Source organism: Falco biarmicus, unplaced genomic scaffold, assembly GCF_023638135.1.
Source record: "Falco biarmicus isolate bFalBia1 unplaced genomic scaffold, bFalBia1.pri scaffold_27, whole genome shotgun sequence".
NCBI classification, from domain to species: domain Eukaryota; kingdom Metazoa; phylum Chordata; class Aves; order Falconiformes; family Falconidae; genus Falco; species Falco biarmicus.
The window spans coordinates 587035-603812 of record NW_026611833.1 but is presented as its reverse complement, the minus strand read 5'-3'; the positions used below and the strand labels follow the sequence as shown (position 1 = coordinate 603812).

The 16778-nt window shown below is 44.6% G+C and overlaps 1 long non-coding RNA gene and 1 pseudogene across 4 annotated transcripts; one reads left to right on the top strand and one right to left on the bottom strand.

Moving 5' to 3' along the window:
* LOC130143369 (ankyrin repeat domain-containing protein 26-like) overlaps positions 1 to 16778 on the bottom strand; it is a 247144-nt pseudogene that overhangs the window by 71739 nt on the left and 158627 nt on the right.
* Positions 718 to 16741, top strand: LOC130143355 (uncharacterized). Of its 4 annotated transcripts, none has more exons than XR_008819718.1 (8): positions 718 to 875; positions 2465 to 2618; positions 4770 to 5051; positions 5172 to 5253; positions 5731 to 5966; positions 6726 to 6957; positions 13595 to 13640; positions 15143 to 16741. It is a non-coding gene; the product is annotated as an uncharacterized LOC130143355 (long non-coding RNA). The 4 variants fall into 4 exon arrangements; XR_008819715.1 differs by having other exon boundaries at positions 5167 to 5253; XR_008819717.1 differs by lacking the exon at positions 2465 to 2618 and having other exon boundaries at positions 719 to 875; positions 5167 to 5253.

Below are 16778 nucleotides of genomic sequence, written 5' to 3'. Positions count from 1 at the left end.
AAGATGACGAGAGGTCATCATCTGTGCAGATGCCTGCTGGTGGCAGGCAAAATTTCATACTTTTGGGTTCAATCTAGACAGGTCTAACCGTATAACAAAATAAGTTAAAGGCATACTTCGTGTTCTTAGAACTTTCTTCATGCTAATTTAACTGTTTCGTTAGGGCATGTTTGGACAACTGCAGCAGGAGCTTGCTGCTGCACTTAAAAAGCAATCTATGCCAGAAGCTTCACTTGAAGTTACTGCACGCTACCACAGTGACCTGGAGAGAGACAAGCTGCGCTTGCAAAAGGAGTTGGAAAAAAAGGTGAAAACTAAGGTAGTTAATGTCTGTAACTATATGAATAAATCTGAGCGTAGCTGTTGAAAGCAGGAGCGAATGTTGTCCTTTTGCACCACCTTTTGCAGTGTTCTTACGAAAACTGAAGTATAGAGGGAACCAGAGGAGCTTTGCAGGAAAGCTGTAGGGTGATTCTGTGTGTGTGTGCATGTCATCTTATCCCCCAAAGTTGTAACCTCATCCTGTCGCTTCTAGAGTATTCCTTCTTCCCACCAGCTCCAGCTGCTGTTCTTGGTTATGGTTCCTAAGGTGTGTTTTACACTCCACACCAACCTTGGCCATAGGTCTTGGATGGGTGGAGGAGAGCTTAGGCCTGTTTCTGTGTAAGTTACTGCATTCTCCTGCGCTCTTGTCTTTTCCGGCCACCTTACTTTTTCTTCTGCCACTGTTGCTTTCACAGACGCAGAAGCAGAACATGCTGGCTCTGACATCCAAGGACTTGCACAGCACGTGGGAGGAGCACTTGAAGTCAAGATCCCACCTTGAAGAGCGCGTTGCTCAGCTGGACGAGGAGAAGGCTGAACTGTTGCAACAGGTGAGCCCAGAAAATTCTCCGGGCACCGAGCCAATACCCAGGAGAACCACATGCACCTTCTGGTCAGGTTCTTACATATCATTGTTTTCTGTTATCCCTGCCATTCAGGCTGCGAGTACCTTATCGTTTGGGGGTCATGGAGGAAGCAAATAAAAGCTAGATGGGTATCCTTGTGTAAGTTCTGGAGTGGCTCTGTTGGGAAGAGTTCCCAGTGTGGTTTGCTATCAGTTGAGCACATCGAGCAAGGCCACAGTTCCCAGTTCTTCCTTGGATTTTGTGTGGTCATCTTCTGACCCCTTGGTTTCTGGGCAGGTTTAAAATGCTTGATGTTTCCAGTGCGTGTGTGGAGGAGCTGCTGTATGTTTTCAGCGTAGCGGGAGCTTAAAAGCCTTGCCGAAAAACATACTGAAGGAATGCTGGGTAAATGAACGAGTGCTTGGGAAACAAGCAGCGCCTGCCAGTTGCCAAGGGACAGCCTTCCCCTTTTCTCCTTTTCTGTAGAGGGAAAATGGAAGTACAAAGTCAAAACAGCTGCCAGCTCTCCTCTGGTGTGGCTGAGAAAACACCAAGAGGAGGAAAACCAGCATGTGGCTAAGTAAATGCCCACACAGAAGAGGTGGAGGTAATGGCCGAGGGGAATAAAATGTTGAAGAACTCCAAAAGATCAGATTCCTCCACAAGCCCCTGCCTGCTGGTTGCTGGAAGATCCCATGAAAGCTTTGGATGGATCCATGTTCTCCCATGAAGTGCATACCTACGTAATCCCTACTATGAGCAGCGGCACTGCCAAAAGTGTTCTCCAGCATCTTTTCCACCTGTTATGTCTAGAAGAGGATGGCCTTTGCTTCAGCGAGGGCATCTGTTTCTGTAGTTACGTATTGGTCTGTTTGATGTGAAACCTGAAGGGATGGAATATCCTCAGGAATTCCGTCCCGTGGCATTCTGTGGAACGTGGCTAACGGATAGAGACGTCCGGCAGCTTCTCTGTGGAGAGCGCTAGATGCACAGACTGTACGTAGGTATTTTTCCTGTGCTCTGTTTGTGTGATACACTTTCAAAAGAGAAAAGAAAGATGTGAGAGTGAAAGAAAGGAAGTGAAGAAGCTGGTAGAGTTGAAACGCCCAGCTGAACTACGTCTGGCCCAAGAAATGAAAAGAAACCTCGATCTGCAGAAAGACTGTAAGAGGGACGGCTTTTTAGCGTGGTGAAGAGGTATCCCTGCGTAGAAGTCATGTTTTATTAAACTTTAGTGTAAAAATAGGTGTACCTAACTGTGAGCAGATGCCGGCCTCGTGTTAGTTCTTGCAAGGTACTTCTGTACACCAGCCCCTAGTTTTCACTAGCTGCCAAAACAACTGCAGGTGCAGGTTGCCCTGCAGTTCTCCTGGGAAAAAGGGAGTCTTTCATTCCTCTTTTCAGGTGAAATCTGGACTCTCCAAGTGTATGTGGCACAGGAATACTGGTTTTTCCTGGTAATTCCTGGTGTGTCAAGCACGTTAAAGATGAAGCAAGCGGTGTCTGTGCTGTTTACATGAGAGTATGTGAAAAAGTCCAGTTTTGTTCCTTTGCTTCATTGTTTTCATGACTAGTTTGCTGTGCAGGTTGAAGAGGCTGCTGAGCAGAGCTACGAAGGAACTAAGGGTGTATGAGGAGAGAGGGGGACTGTCCCAGCTTAATTTGCAGGGAGAAGTGAAGAACAGGTATTCTGAAGTGGTCAATGAAATTGGCAGATTAAGAACAAAGGTGAGCTTTGCTTTGTTTGGGTTATTGTGGTGTTTTTTCTTGTGAAACCTTTGTTCTTTCTTTATACTTCTTTTCATATTGTTGACTTTTTTTCTTGGCTGTATTTCTGAAATTATTTGGCTGTTTTTTGATGTTCCTTCTATGGTCACAGTAGTAGGCGACTGTAATACTGATGTAGCTCTTAGGGGTAAAGACGGAAGTGTTACGTACACAGCAGTATCTGCGAGGGCACATCAGGGGTAGGCTGTCCTGCAGAGGAAGGGCAAAGCAAGAGCCACAGCAAGGCTGGCAGGGTCTGTGACCACACAGGCCAGGGATCAGCCCCACAGGCCCTCACCAAGAAGAGCAGAAGAGTTCTGGGGACAGTAAGCAGAGTCCTCCAAGAGTGCAGATCACCAGGCCGGTCCATAGGGATGGGCAGGTCTGCAGTCCTACTGGGCCGTCACGTCCATGGGTGAGGGTCAGGGCTGAGAGCAGTGAAGGCCCAGCACAGGCCTGGCTGCAGCTTGAGGCCGTGGCAGCATCGTCGGGCTCCGACGGATGCATTCCCTCTCGGAAGAGAGGGGAGTAACGCCACCATCACTCGGAACAGCTCTGTGCAGTTGGCCTTGCCCAAGGTCACCCCCTGAAGGCTGTCTCGGGCACGAGTTGAGCAGGAGGCAGGTGGGGGTTTGCTTTTCGGAATGGTGTCTTTGCTTCCCAGGGCACAATGCAGTGTGAGGTGGTGCGGAAGAAACCCTGTAACTTGTTGCTTACTAGTAGCTGACTCAGTCCGTCTTTCCTGGTCTTAGAGACCCACAAATGGTTTTGAGGTTGCTCTGCGGCGAATGAAGAGACGGGACGCAGCTTGATGCAAGCAAATGTCAATTTATTGTACAGAAGCACACGTTTTTATACACTTTCAGAAGCTGCGCGTTTCAAACTAATTGGTTCTTGAAGCTAAGCCTTGCATACTAGGCAATCCCTGATTGGTGGTTAACTACCAGCAATTAACAGCAAGGTGTTACCTTTCCTTGGCGCCATCCGTCTCCCACTCCCCTGTGCTCTGCAAACATGCCTCATCATGTTAATTGTTGTCTAGACAAGCTCGAGCACATTCCCCTCAGCTAACCGATTGCCGCGCATGGTCCTAGTTTCCAGCCCGCTCCTGCATTGCTCTGGCCGTTCGGTAGCATGTGACCTTTTAGCTGCTTCTCCGCTCATTACTGAGATAGCTGTGTTTCAAAGTTATGCTCCTTTTTAGAAGATATTATTGTAGAACGAGTCAACTGCCTTGAGAGTGGCTCATTTTTAGTTCACAGGTTAGCAGCATATTTGTGTTCCTGTTGGAAGAGTTATTTTGAATGACAGGGAATGGAATTACGTTTGGGCAATTTTAAATAAGTGTAAAGTTTCTACGTATTTTAGAGACTTTCAAGTGTTGACTCTGCTGGTTTCCCCCACTTTTTTAAAAATAAAAGATGATGGGATATCATGTTTTATGGTTAATAGGTATAGACGATGGATGCTTCTGGAGGGGGAAAGAAGGGGATAGAGCTGTAGTTGACCATTGGGACCTATGGGAAGTCTGATATTTCCTGGAAATCTTTTGAAAACAAACCGTAGCTTTGACCTAAAGAGACTGTCTTCTGCCACCACTGCTGCAAAAGCGGTGTTCTGAACTGCTACTTCCAGATCGTTTAGCGTAATGGAAGAGAAGGGTACCCGTTTCTTGCCTTGTCAGTTCTGTGACAAAGCTTTGACCGTGTGACAGCATGTGACAATTCCTCTGAAGCGTGACACATGGTTCTTTTTCTGATGAAACCAGAATGTGGCTGTGATGTAACTGGGTATGGGTGTGTTTGATTTCCTATGATCGTATGAACATCTCGCAGAAGAATAGCCCTAGTGCTTTTCAGCCTAGCCCTGCGGGTGTCATGCCGCTGGTTTGGTACCTCTCGGTCCGTGACCCACTGCAGAACTGAGGAAGGATGGGAACCTGAGGAATGCTGTCAGAAATTATGTGAAAGCTGTTCTTGTTTTAAAAGAAGAGCCTGGTTTCACTTTTGTGATAAATAGTCTTGATGGCCAACTCCTTTACCAATTTTCACAGATTTGACTAATTTTAGATCCCTCTGAGTTCCCTGGTTTTTTCCCCTTTCCTGTCTACAGGTTGATGAACTTTCCCAGCAGCTGGAGATAGAGCCTAAAAAAGGCATGCAGCTAGAAGCACAAAATCATGATTTGCGAGAGGAGTTGTCCACCATGCGTGGGAACCATGAAAAACTGGAGAAGAGCAAAAGCCAGCTGAAAGAAGAGGTGGCTAATCTCAAACACCATATGGAGACTAACATGGTGGATCGCAGCCAAATAGAACAATCCAAAAGAGAGGTGGAAGAGTGAGCTGAACAAGAAATAAGACAAAAACGGCAAGAAGTCAATCTGATTTTGCAGGTAAGTTCATTTCTTATGTGTGTCTGTTATAGACTTCTGTTTTGGTTGTCATTTTTAGGGGCGGGGGGTGGTGCCTGATTCCATGTGTTACGCTGTACTTCTGTTTTTCCTGAAGGGCAGTGGGAGAAGGGAATATGGTTGGGCAAGACGCTTTCATGTGCGTGCAGTGTGCCTGCAGGCCCTGAATCAAAAACTTGCCAAGGTAGAATTTCATTTTGCCGTTCTTGGAGGGGTATCACTGTCCACTGGTCTTGTTCTCATTGTTTATCCTTGAATGGGTATTGCAACTTAGAGTTGTCACAGCCAGGCATACACATCTTCCTTAGTCATTGCACAAGGGGCAACGCTCAGAAAAGAAGTCACCAAAGCTGCAGGGTGGGGGCTGGGGGTGCGGCATCTCCATAATTTCTTTGAGGAATGCTATGCCCTGTCCTACAGAGATTGTGTTCTTCCATCAGTAGCTTTGATGAAGAATAGTGCTAAGATGGGGGTTCTTTCTGAATGAAAAGAATCATTTAGTGTGGTAGTTCCAGGGTTCTGCCCTGGTCGCTGATGGCAGTGAGGAGGCACAGTTGCCTCGCTGAATAGAGCTGGGCCCTTGAAATTGGGTACGTGCAATTGACTGGCGAGGGGAGTTCTCTTTTTCTTTGCGGTGGTTGAAAGTGTGTATCTACTTCAGATGCAGGCAGCCTCCCAGGACAGATTAGAACAAATCAGGGCCAGTCGTCATGCTTTGCTGACAAGCCAGCTAGAACACAGAATTGGAGACCTCGAACGTGAATTGGACAGGATAAAAAATACCCAACGAGACAGTATTTTTCAAAAAGAATCTGTACAGGCAGAAGCGGAAAAGTACAAAGACCTGTATCTGGAGGAAGTTAAAAATGGAAGGTGCCTAGGAAATAAACTGGAAGGGTAAGTCCATGCATTTTTGGCGTGATAATAAGATACTACTTTTTCCTCAAGCAGTTTTCTTCGTTAAATACCTTTTCTACATCTGGTCAGCATTATGCATAAGAGAGCATATTTGTGATGAAAGTACCTTAAGGCTCCCCCCTGTTCATTGGCACTATCTTCGTTTCTCTTCAGTGTTCCAGCAGTAACACCACCGATCATGGGCATTAATAGGATATTTTTGAAGTTGAGTTTGTTTTAACAGGCAGCCTTTTTGCCAGTCTCTAATCTCCTCTTCTTATTCTAAGTACGGCAGAAAAGAGAATGTCATGTCCTTTACTGCTTGAATAAGGATAGGCCCTTCAGAGAACGGCATTTGGTGCTATGAAGAAGAACAACAAAAATCTTTTGGCTTCCATTTTAGCCGCATGTCATAGGTTTCAGCTTGCTTTGGGAAAGGAAGGGAAGCCCAGAGTTCTTACGCCGGTGATGTACCTTTCAGGAAGAGCTATGTAAACACACGGTGTGCACAGACTGCTTTGAGGCCTTAATGCTGAGAAGTCCAAAGAATTGGTTAACTCTTGCTGCTTCCTGCAGGTAGTGTGGCTACCTAGAAATAAGCTCTTCAAAAAACCTCAGATCAAATTATGGACATTTTTTTTTGAACTCTCTTAATCCCTTCCACTTTCCGAAGTCAGATAATAGTCAAAGACCTGGAGGGTAACTTTGCGGAAGTGTTATTACCAAAGATAATTCTTTGTATGCTTCTGAATGTTTCAGAGCTAATGAGAGATGAGCAGAAGCCAACGCTAAGCTCCTTCAGGAGTGCCATAGAAGCAAACCTTTAATTGCAAGCAGCGCTGTCAGTGGTCCAGTTCTGTATTCAACTGAACTGGGACATATTAGCAACAATCCAGCACTGAATAGAAGTCTAAATCTAGGAGGAAGCTTCCTAACCCCGACCGTGAATACGTTACCATCAAGAAACAGAGTTGAAGCCTATGTGGCTAAGGTAAGCGTTTTTAAATACTGTTCTCAACTAGTGTTGAAGAGTATCTGTAAGCAAGGTTGTGCTTTTCAGTCTAAAGTTAGAATCCATTTCTAGTTCCAAACCATATGCTCTAATATGCTAAACCAAATTGCTCATCAAACCAGTATACAACTAGGTGGTAGAAATGAAGACTTCTGGTCATTAGGGTTATAAAATTTCCAGAAGCGCTCAAAGACCAAAAAATACTGAGTTCTAAATGATGAACTGCGCAACAGGTTTTTTTTGCAAGTTCTCTTTTGCAAGAGAAACTGTGGTGAAGAATACTGTGGCATAGGAAGCTCCCAAATAAGCTCTTCAGTAAAATTTAATGCGGATGCCCCATCCCTGGCAGTGCTCAAGGCCAGGCTGGGTGGGGCTTGGAGCAACCCGGTCTAGTGGAAGGTGTCCCTGCCCATGGCAGGGGGGCTGGAACTGGATGATCTTTAAGGTCCCTTCCAACCCAAGCCATTCTGTGGATGACCTTTTTTAAAACAGCTATCTTTATGATGAGTGCAAAATCCCATCAGACTTCTTTGTTTGAGACACCTTTTCCCCCTTCACTGATGTTCATGCTAGCAGTTTCTTCACCGGAACTGGTTTTAGTACAATACCAACAAAGGGATGCTTCAAAACTAGGATGGTATGAACAGGGCACGTTACTTCTCACTTGAGTGCGGGACGAATGCTGTGCCTCGGAGGCATTTGATTTTGTGGGTCCTGCTATGTGGTGTTATATGTAACTGCTCCTCAGGAAGTCTACAGAGCTTTCTAATTTGGTAAAAAGCTGCAACCTCTGCAATACCTCTGGTCAAAATATGCCCTGTAATTAGCAGTCAGCATGATAGCACATCCCTCACAGAATGGTAAACGTGATATCATGAGACTTGGAAACAGATGTCAGTAGTTGTAATCGGTTTCCCACCTAGCATAGGACTGAGGCATGGGCAAGCTTGCCTGTTCAGTCAGTGTCTGTCCCTCGCACATTCTGTTGTTGAATGGATGTGAGAAGCATTTGGTCACCTTTAAGCCTTACCCTGGTTCAGTGGTCCCACCTACACTGGAAAGAATCCATTTAAAATAACGTGTCTACATACTGCACCTGGTTTAAGAAAAAGAAAAAACCAAACCAAACAACAAAACAAAAATAGACAAAGCAGTGTGTAGGTAGTGCATAGCAGCGGCAGTTAAGAGATGAACTTTTCTGTATCGTTGTGAATGTGGTTTTTGTGTCAGAGGGGTGGACATAACACTACCTAAAGAACGTGGGAGGCAATTAGTACTGTACCACCTGCAGGGATTATTCTGCACGCAAGCAGCAGAAAGGAGGCGAAATTCAGGGATCCACTGCAAAACTGAAGTAAGAAGAAAGCCAGGACAAGGGAACAAGAGGGACAGGGAGCAGGGAGCAAGTGAGGGCAGGGAAAAAAGAGAGAGAGATGGGAGCGAGATGTTACAAGAAGAAAAAGGCAAAGGAGGAAACCATCCCACTTCTAGGAAAAAAGCTGTCCTAGTTTAAAAGAAAAGGGTTTAACAGTTGTGGTTTCTTTTTTTGAAGAAGAAACAGGAAAAAAAAATAACCTCCCTGTTACTAAATCCAGCTGCACATCTTTTTATGGTATTTCTTCCTGTAATCACCAGTTAGGGAACGACTGAGACTAATTGTAGTGTCACTGCTTGTAGCCTCGAGTCACCTGACGTTCAGTGTATTCAGGGAAGTCTTAAAACCTGATCTTCTCTGGAGTCCTTCAGAAGAAAGGAACTGAGTTCTCAGAGGTGCAGTAGTTGCTAGAGGACTAGGCGAGTATTTCGCTTAGAACTGCGGGCTTAATTGTTCTCAGTCGGGTGCAGTATGTCATGTGCATAACATGCATCTGAGAAAAGAGGATTGAATTGCAACATAAGACTTTGAAGTCAGGAAGTAACAAAAGGGAAAAACTGCATGTATCCCTCTGCATACAATAATGGGTGGCAAATCTCAATCAGTTTCCAAATGCAAAATCACCAGATGCACAGTCTGTGCTGTCATTTCCGCAGGAGTCCCGTGCCATTCAGGAGGCAAGTTGGAGCATGAGGGAAGAAATCAGAGATTATAGTGTTAGTCTATTTTGAAATGCTTTGCTGGTTGTGCTGCCTGGTATTCTGTCTGTTCACCAGACTGTTTCAAAGCAGAAGAATTTCTCTGACTCTAAGCCTTTTCTTCACTTCACTGTTTACTTCAGTTATGCCTCAGCTTTGTTTTCCCACTAACCTGGTTCCCTTCTACAGAATTTGCCTTGCCTTTAAATTCAGGATGCGCAGTGCTGCCTTGGCTGGAGATGACAAATGTTTCTGCCACTGAAGCTCTAAATGACAGGGAGTTAAGAAGCTGAAATTGCAGTGTGCCTCAGGCAGTCCTTTTGCACTACTTTTTTTAGTCAAAGCTCTCTGCAGATTTGGTGTTCCTTGTAGTAGCTTCCTCAAGGTGAGAAGGGCTATTGGAAGTAGGGAACATGCCAGCCATTCTGAAGAGGAAGATGTTTGTGTAAATTTCGTTTGTGCACAAGCTTTGAAATAGCTTCAGGGGCAAAGAGGTGAAAATAGTTCACACTGCTATTATTCAAAATGATGGTGATCATTGGTCCTGCAGCTGTTGGAAAAAACACTGGTAAATGATGCTGACAAGAGGAAGGAGTGCTCCACTAGCAAGTGGACACAGTTTCTTCTTTAGACTTAACTAAGGAATTTGGTGTTTAAAGGCTTGAAAGATTGCACCGTTTTCCTAAACATGAGGCATGACTATCAGTGATTACACATAGAGCCGTACATGTTGAAGATGGTAATATCACAAGTTCAGCAAAAAATGAGCGTGTTATTCTTAAAAGAGCATAAAGAAATGTGTTCCATTCCAGTATAGCCCCTTCCCCTTTATCAAATATATACGCTACAGAAATGAATAACCTTGAAGTGCAAAAGGATCTTTAAAAATAGAAAAAAGTTCATATTGGCACAAGCTTATTAACCAGTAGAATCCCAATCCCATGCAAATGTCTTCGGGTTTTTTTGGTGTTTTTTATTTGTATTAGAGCTTCAGTAATGTGGAATAAATTACAAGTACTTGACAAATTCTGTGCATGTCATTAGACAGTGACTGTAGCAACTAGCAATTCAGCATTTCAGACCTGCTCCCTTAGTCCATAGCCTAAGGCAAGGAATGTCTCCTGCAAGTGCTGCAAGGAGGTTTTGGGACTGGAGTCCTGCTGTTAGGTTTAACAAATGTCAAGCTTAAATCCTAACAGCTGTGCCAAAGGCTGGTGAAAATGAACGTGCGTGTCTTGACAGACAAGAACAGTGAACTCTGCAACCAGGGTGAATCAGTGGATAAATGAAACCAGTTTAATGTGGGAAGGGAAATGTCTGCTTCCTCTTCATCTTTCAATTTCTGTTCCATTTCTGATTTGGCTTTCTGCACTCTTGTAGCAGTCTTTGTTGTTAGCTTTTTTACTTGCTTCATTTACATGTAGGCCACGTTCTTGTTTCTCACTGAAGACCTGTGAACATAGGGCCATTTTTCTTTCTTCTTCAGCTCCTTCATCAAAAATCTGTCCCTCTCTCTTCTCTGCAGCCAGATACATGGCAAGGTTTGCAGCCAGCATTGTTTAATGTTGGGATGGTATTTTATACTGGAAATGTTGTCTGTTTACGCTGTTAGGTTTTGATTAAAACTTACTGATGTATTCACATTTTCCTAACACTGCGCATATTTTGAACTTTAGTTTGTCCAAGTGAAAGAATGACTGCTGCAGGGGACTTCTCTGCTTTATGTATTTGTAGTGCAAGGGCTTCGGTGGTAGTTAACCGTCTGTGAGGTGTAGCGCAAGGGCTTCGGTGGTAGTTAACCGTCTGTGAGGTGTAGCGCAAGGGCTTCGGTGGTAGTTAACCGTCTGTGAGGTGTAGCGCAAGGGCTTCGGTGGTAGTTAACCGTCTGTGAGATGATAGTCTATGGATTTAATCTGTTATAATGGAACTTTGAGCTCTAGGAGTAGGCTGGTTTACCCTCCTTGCCACTTCTGATATACAAAAAGTTCTTGGTGGTCGCAGCAGTTGTGTCTAGGAACTCAACTTCAGAACAGTACTGGTACTCCAGACTCGGAGCATCATTTCACGGAGTCTTACAGGATCCAGCTTACTCTGTGCTAAAGCAGCCTGTGTGGATAAGTAGTAAGTCAACACCACTTTCTGAAAAAGAACTGTTGAGAAGGTGCCTGCTGCAAATGAACACCTGGTGTGTTACCGCCTGAAGAGATGTGCAGTGAGGTGAGAAGTACCTGCTCAGGAGGTTTGGGACACTCAGCTGTGATGCCTTTCCCAGGGGTTTGGGGGGAAGGAGAAAAGTGGAGGCAAGTTAAGGTCCTCGGAGGTGTATTTTGCCTGGCTCTTCATTCATTCCCTTTTCAGAAATCAGTGTGTTGGCTTTATTTCCACCTATTTCTCTTCCCTCAGACATGGATGAGAATCACAAAGACGTTGATGGAATGAATAAGAGGAAAACAAGACCTTTTTCTTCTCTTGATTGATTTGTACATGTTGCGGAGGGTCCTGTGGACCTTCTAGTCATTGTGAAGACTCAGGAAACCAGGGAAAGTGGTTTCTTCTAACACCACTAAGTACTACGACTTTGCTTGGGCTTGGTCCTGGGTTTGGGCCGTATTTTGGTCTAGGCATTAGTTTTCCTGCTTTTCTCTGTTACCTGTGTCTCGTCTCAGGAGTTAGGGGGTCCTTTCTCCCCGGAATTTTGCTTCTGCTCGTACCTGCTTGAAAACAATTAGAGATTTGGGGGGTCCTTTTCCATTGTTCATGCAGCTCTGTTGGCACAGAGTATTTCAATGAAGTATCACAGAGTGGTGCTTCTCCTGCAGGATCCGGTGAATTTGGTCCCAGCTTTCCCTGTGTTCCTGGAGAGAGAGCCCTTCCCTCCGCTTCGCTGGTTTACAGCCCCGCTCCTCTGACCCTTGCAGTTACTGCCTGTTACTGCTGCTCTTGTGAGGGTAAGCAGAGTGGTTTCCTTCCTGAGGCTCTTGCTCTCTCTGTCCTGTTGAGTACCCTGTGCAGTGTTTCCGTTCTTCTTGTTGTTGTTATGCTGCTAGGTGGGTCTGCTCATTTCATGAAATAAATGCTCCTTCCCCCAGGAATTCAGTACTAAAATCAAGAGAGTCACAGAAGGAGTGAGGGTGGAAAGGGGCCTCTAGAGATGATCTAGTCCGACCTCACCCCTGCTCAAAGCAGGGTCAGCCGTAGCAGGTTTCTCACTGTTCTGTCCAGCCAGGTGTTGTACATCTCCAAGGATGGACCCTCCACAACCTTTTCTGAGCAACTTGTTCCAGTGGCTGTCCATGCTTACAATTTTTTAAAAAATAATAATTATAAAAATCCTTGTGTTAAAGTTTCCTCTATCTGGATTTGTGCCTATTCCTCTTGTTCTTTTGCTTGGCACCGCTGAGAAGAGTCTGGCTCCATCTTCTGTACTCCCCCCACCAGGTACTTATACACATAGATAAGGTCCCCCTGAGCTTTCCTGTTCTCCAGCAAAGAAACAGTTGCAGCTCTCAGCCTCTGCATATAGCTCACAAGGTCCAAGCCCTGCAGCATCTTCATGGCCGTCGTAGCCCTGGAAGCTGTATGATACGTGTTTGGAAATTCACTTCTGTGTGTCACAAATTTGATGGGAAAAATGTAGGAGTAGCAAGTACCATCAAACGTAAACAACAGCGTATAGCGCTTGGACTGTGACTCTTAAATTAGGAGATGTGATTCCTTCTTGTGAAGGCTTCTGAAGGCAGAATCATAAGTGAGAATAACTTAATTGGTAACAATACCCACTTTCTAGGGGAGAAGAGGCGTAAGTGCTCCTTTGCAGTGATCCAGGCTGATTCCAGCTACATAATAAACCCCACAGCACTCGCTGCGTAGAAGCTGTAGCTGCGGTTGTTTTTCTTTAGTACACAGTTTGCAAGAAAAAATTGTGTGTGCTTTTATATTTTTATAAATGTGTGTCGTGGTATTTGCAATAACAATAAAGAAGTTTTGGCGTCATCTGTAGGAGCTCTTTCAATTTCCCATCTTAAGGTGGAGAAAAGAAGAATATTGGCACACACTTTTTTCTGTACAAATGGTGTATGTCAATCCTGCAGCAGCTGCTGGTGCAGCTCTTCTCTCTGTGAAGTTGCAGAAGCCAGCCTCAACTGGCTGATTTGTCCCTGTGGGTGGCATTTGTACATATCTCGGCATGTAGCTGACATCCTGTTTGTGTGTTTGATGATAAACTTCAGCCGTACCTTCACTGCTATAACTGCGCTAGGCTTTCTTGCTTTCTTCCTGTGTATTTTGTTAAATGCCCAGTAAAAATCCAGCTGGCGAGTTACAAATTGTTTTGTTAACGTTGCTGAGCAATGAGGCAGCTGCAGCCCGACTGACCAAAAGTTTCTCTTCAAGAAAAATCAAACCCCAAACCAAGGTGTGTCTACTTGGAATTATATTTTTAGGTTTTCTCTCATTATGTGTGGATTTTAAGAATGTTTTAGAAGTTTAATATTAGAAAAATGTGACTGTTAAAGTATTAACTATATTTTCTGTATAATTCTAGGTACGGCAGGAACTAGATGAAAGAATCGCTAAAGAACTTAAACAAGGTAATGTGTCACTGTTAGGGGCATTTTTAAGGAAAAAGAGGAGTGTTCCTAACTCCTGAATGTAATGGCTTGAAAGCTGTCAAGTTCCTGTGCTAAGCACAGGGAGGTTTTTCTGCTAGCTTTCCAGTTTAGACTTGAATGTGAAAATTTCCTGCTTACCAAAAGATTGTGTAGAATGTTATGCCGTTGCCTGAAAAAGACAAGTGCAGAGAAAACTAACCCGCTTCCTCTACACGGGTGCACTTGGCTTAAGCTGAAGTCACGTTTTTCTAGAGTGAATCCTTGAGCACAAACATCAAACGTAAAAGAAGCCCTGAGAGAAGACGTTTATAGACTTCAGCCATCGCTGCTTCTTCCATGTGCGTCGGTTGCATTCCGCACTACATCATACCGCGCCCATTCTCTGCTGTTGGGTCTGGATTTTTGCTGTTTCTTGTCCATTGCTTGTATTTGTAGCTTATATGTTGCAGTCTTTTTTGAATAAGCAAGAAAAATATAATCAGTGATGAAAGATACCCTTTCTTTGGGAAAAGATCATTTAGTAGCACTTAGGCAAACATCAGATGAGTTGAATGCTTTTAACACATAGCATGAAACATGCTCTATAATATGAGGCCAGGTGTCGAAAGAGGAATTCCACCTGTTTCAGGGTAGTCGTTCCTCCAGAGTCACTGCTTTGCTTTGCAGTGACTGGTGCTATTTCAAAGCAGGTAGCCCCTGCGAGAATTTCCTTCTGTTCCTGCATGCTTTTGGTAATACAGAGAGTGTTCAGCTGTAGCTTCACAGCTCGTTCCGTGTGTCCGAATGGACACAAAGCCGTTGCATTTCATCCGTGTGCATTTTGAACCTGACTGTGCATCTGCTAGGTGTCATAGAGTGCGTTTGGTTTCAGGACCTTGTCGGAAAAATGTGGCTGGAGAAGAACAGGAAAGGTGGGCTTGCTTTCGTTGAGTATGTGTTTTTGTGGAGGAAAGAGGGTTTTGCCAGGGTGAGTTACAAAGACGCCCCTCAAAGAAAGTGCCAGGCTAGGAGACTTGTCCTGGCCTGACTGCATTGCAAAGGTGTTTGCGTTTTCACCGGCGGATTCTTTTTAAGTTTGTCACAGAGAAGGCAGAAGCTGGTTTTTAGGAGCAGAGTTCCAATAAATCACTGCTTTGAACATTCAAGGAAAACAGATACTGGAGGTTCGTGAGGTCTGCAGGGGGGCTCAGTTTAGCACTGGTGCAAGCAGGAGTCATTTGTGGATTCCCTGAAGATGTTCAATGTGTAGCCTATAGAATTTCTGTCACTGGCTTTAGAAATACTGTTGGCTGGTAGGCAAATGTGGAAAAAGATTGTTTCTTCCTTTGTGCCTAGCCCTTTGATTGTTATGTCCCCTTGGAAGTTTTTAAATCTCTTTCTGGACTGTAGTCTCTCCAGTTATCCATGATGTTTTCATAGTGACTGATTTGGCCCTGTCTAGTGTAAAAGCAACACCGGAATGTTGTTTCTCTTCTCCCTAGCCACTGCTGAACTTGAAGCTGGATCTGCTGGAGCTTCTCCCATGGTATCTTCTGACGGATCTTCAGAAAGTATCCACGTTGACAGGATCCCCTTTGCAGGGCAGTACAGGAGCACCGCGATGTTTTAACCAAAAATTACCTGATTTGAACAAAATGCTGGGAAAAAAGCTCTGGAAATCATTTTGTTTACATAGTGCATCTATAGTTTCTCATCCCACAGTTCAGATGGGAAAATGTGTTTATTGCAGTCCGAATGTGAATTCTAAGTCTATTAAATGGATGTCAAGCACATTGCACTTGCCTGTTGGTTTATTGATGCATAGGTGTTTTATTTTGCACTCGCCACAAGAAGCACACCTATTTTTGTCGGACTAGCAGAATGACTCACCTTGATTCTTGAGCGTGACAGAATTGTCAAAATGTTTCTTGTTAACGTAGAAGCATTATTTTTTCTCCACTGATGTTCTGTGTTTTAACAAAAGCATTCCCTTTGTTCTGCTTAATCCTTTCACCCTATGTGTTTTTAATGTTTCCAGTGTTACTTTAATGCTTAGGACATCGTTTGATGTGATTTGAGCCTGCTGCTTCAGTCCAGATGCCGTGACTGCTTCTGCCGATAAAGTGAAATCTTTACCAGTGGTCATGCTGGAGGACGGGGCACTTTACGTTGCTGTCACCTTATGCGCCTTAGGTTTAACATTACTGTGAGTGTGTAGCAGTGCAGAGAGAGTTATGTGGTGGGTTTGGTATGTTTGTTTTGGATCACAGGACCACAGAACGGGTGAGGTTGGAAGGGACCTCTGGAGGTCATCCGTTCTAGCTCCCCTGCTCAGGGAAGGCCGCCCAGAGCTGGTTGCCCAGGACCATGCTGGCTTTTGAGTATCTCCCAGGATGGAGCCTCCATGGGCAGCCTGTGCCAGTGCCCAGTCACCCTGATCGGAAAGAGGCATTTCCTGACGTTCAGCCCCAACCCTCTGTGTTTCCGTTTGTGCCCGTGGCCCCTCACGGTATTCATCTTGGGGTTTGTGTTAAAGGCCGCTGCAGCTGTAGACGTTCCCAGTTACTACATCGGCAGCTGCGCTGTACCTGAAACACTTCATGTGCGGGAAAAATGAATGTTAAAATACTAACTTCCAGTCTCCTCAGTACTTTCCAAACCTTGTATGATAGGGCAGCCAATCTTTTTGTTGCTGCTAGCAGCTGACGATACGGTGGCGGTAGCCCAGATGGTAGCCAGTGTTCTGGGACATTTGTGTCAATAAAAGAAGCAGGTTTACTTATTTCAGGGAGTTACCTGTTACTGAAGATCTGCGTTGTCATTTCCTGTGCACAGAAGTCAGTAGTGATCAGAAGATGACAGAACAAAGTCCCAGTTCTGGGAAAGGAAGAATGGTTGTCCCGAGATCAATTAAGACTGGAAAAATCTGGGGGTTTTACCCACTAATTCAAGGACCTGAGTTAACAGGCAGTGAGGAAAGCAATGAATGTTGCTGTGACGCTGTTCCTCTTTATATGAATACATATTTGTGAAGTTAATATACTGTATTTAATTCCAGGTATTCTGTTTCAGCTTGAAATTTAATAAACTTTGTCATCTAATATATGTCTTTGTTTTATCGTTCCCCTTCTTGACATC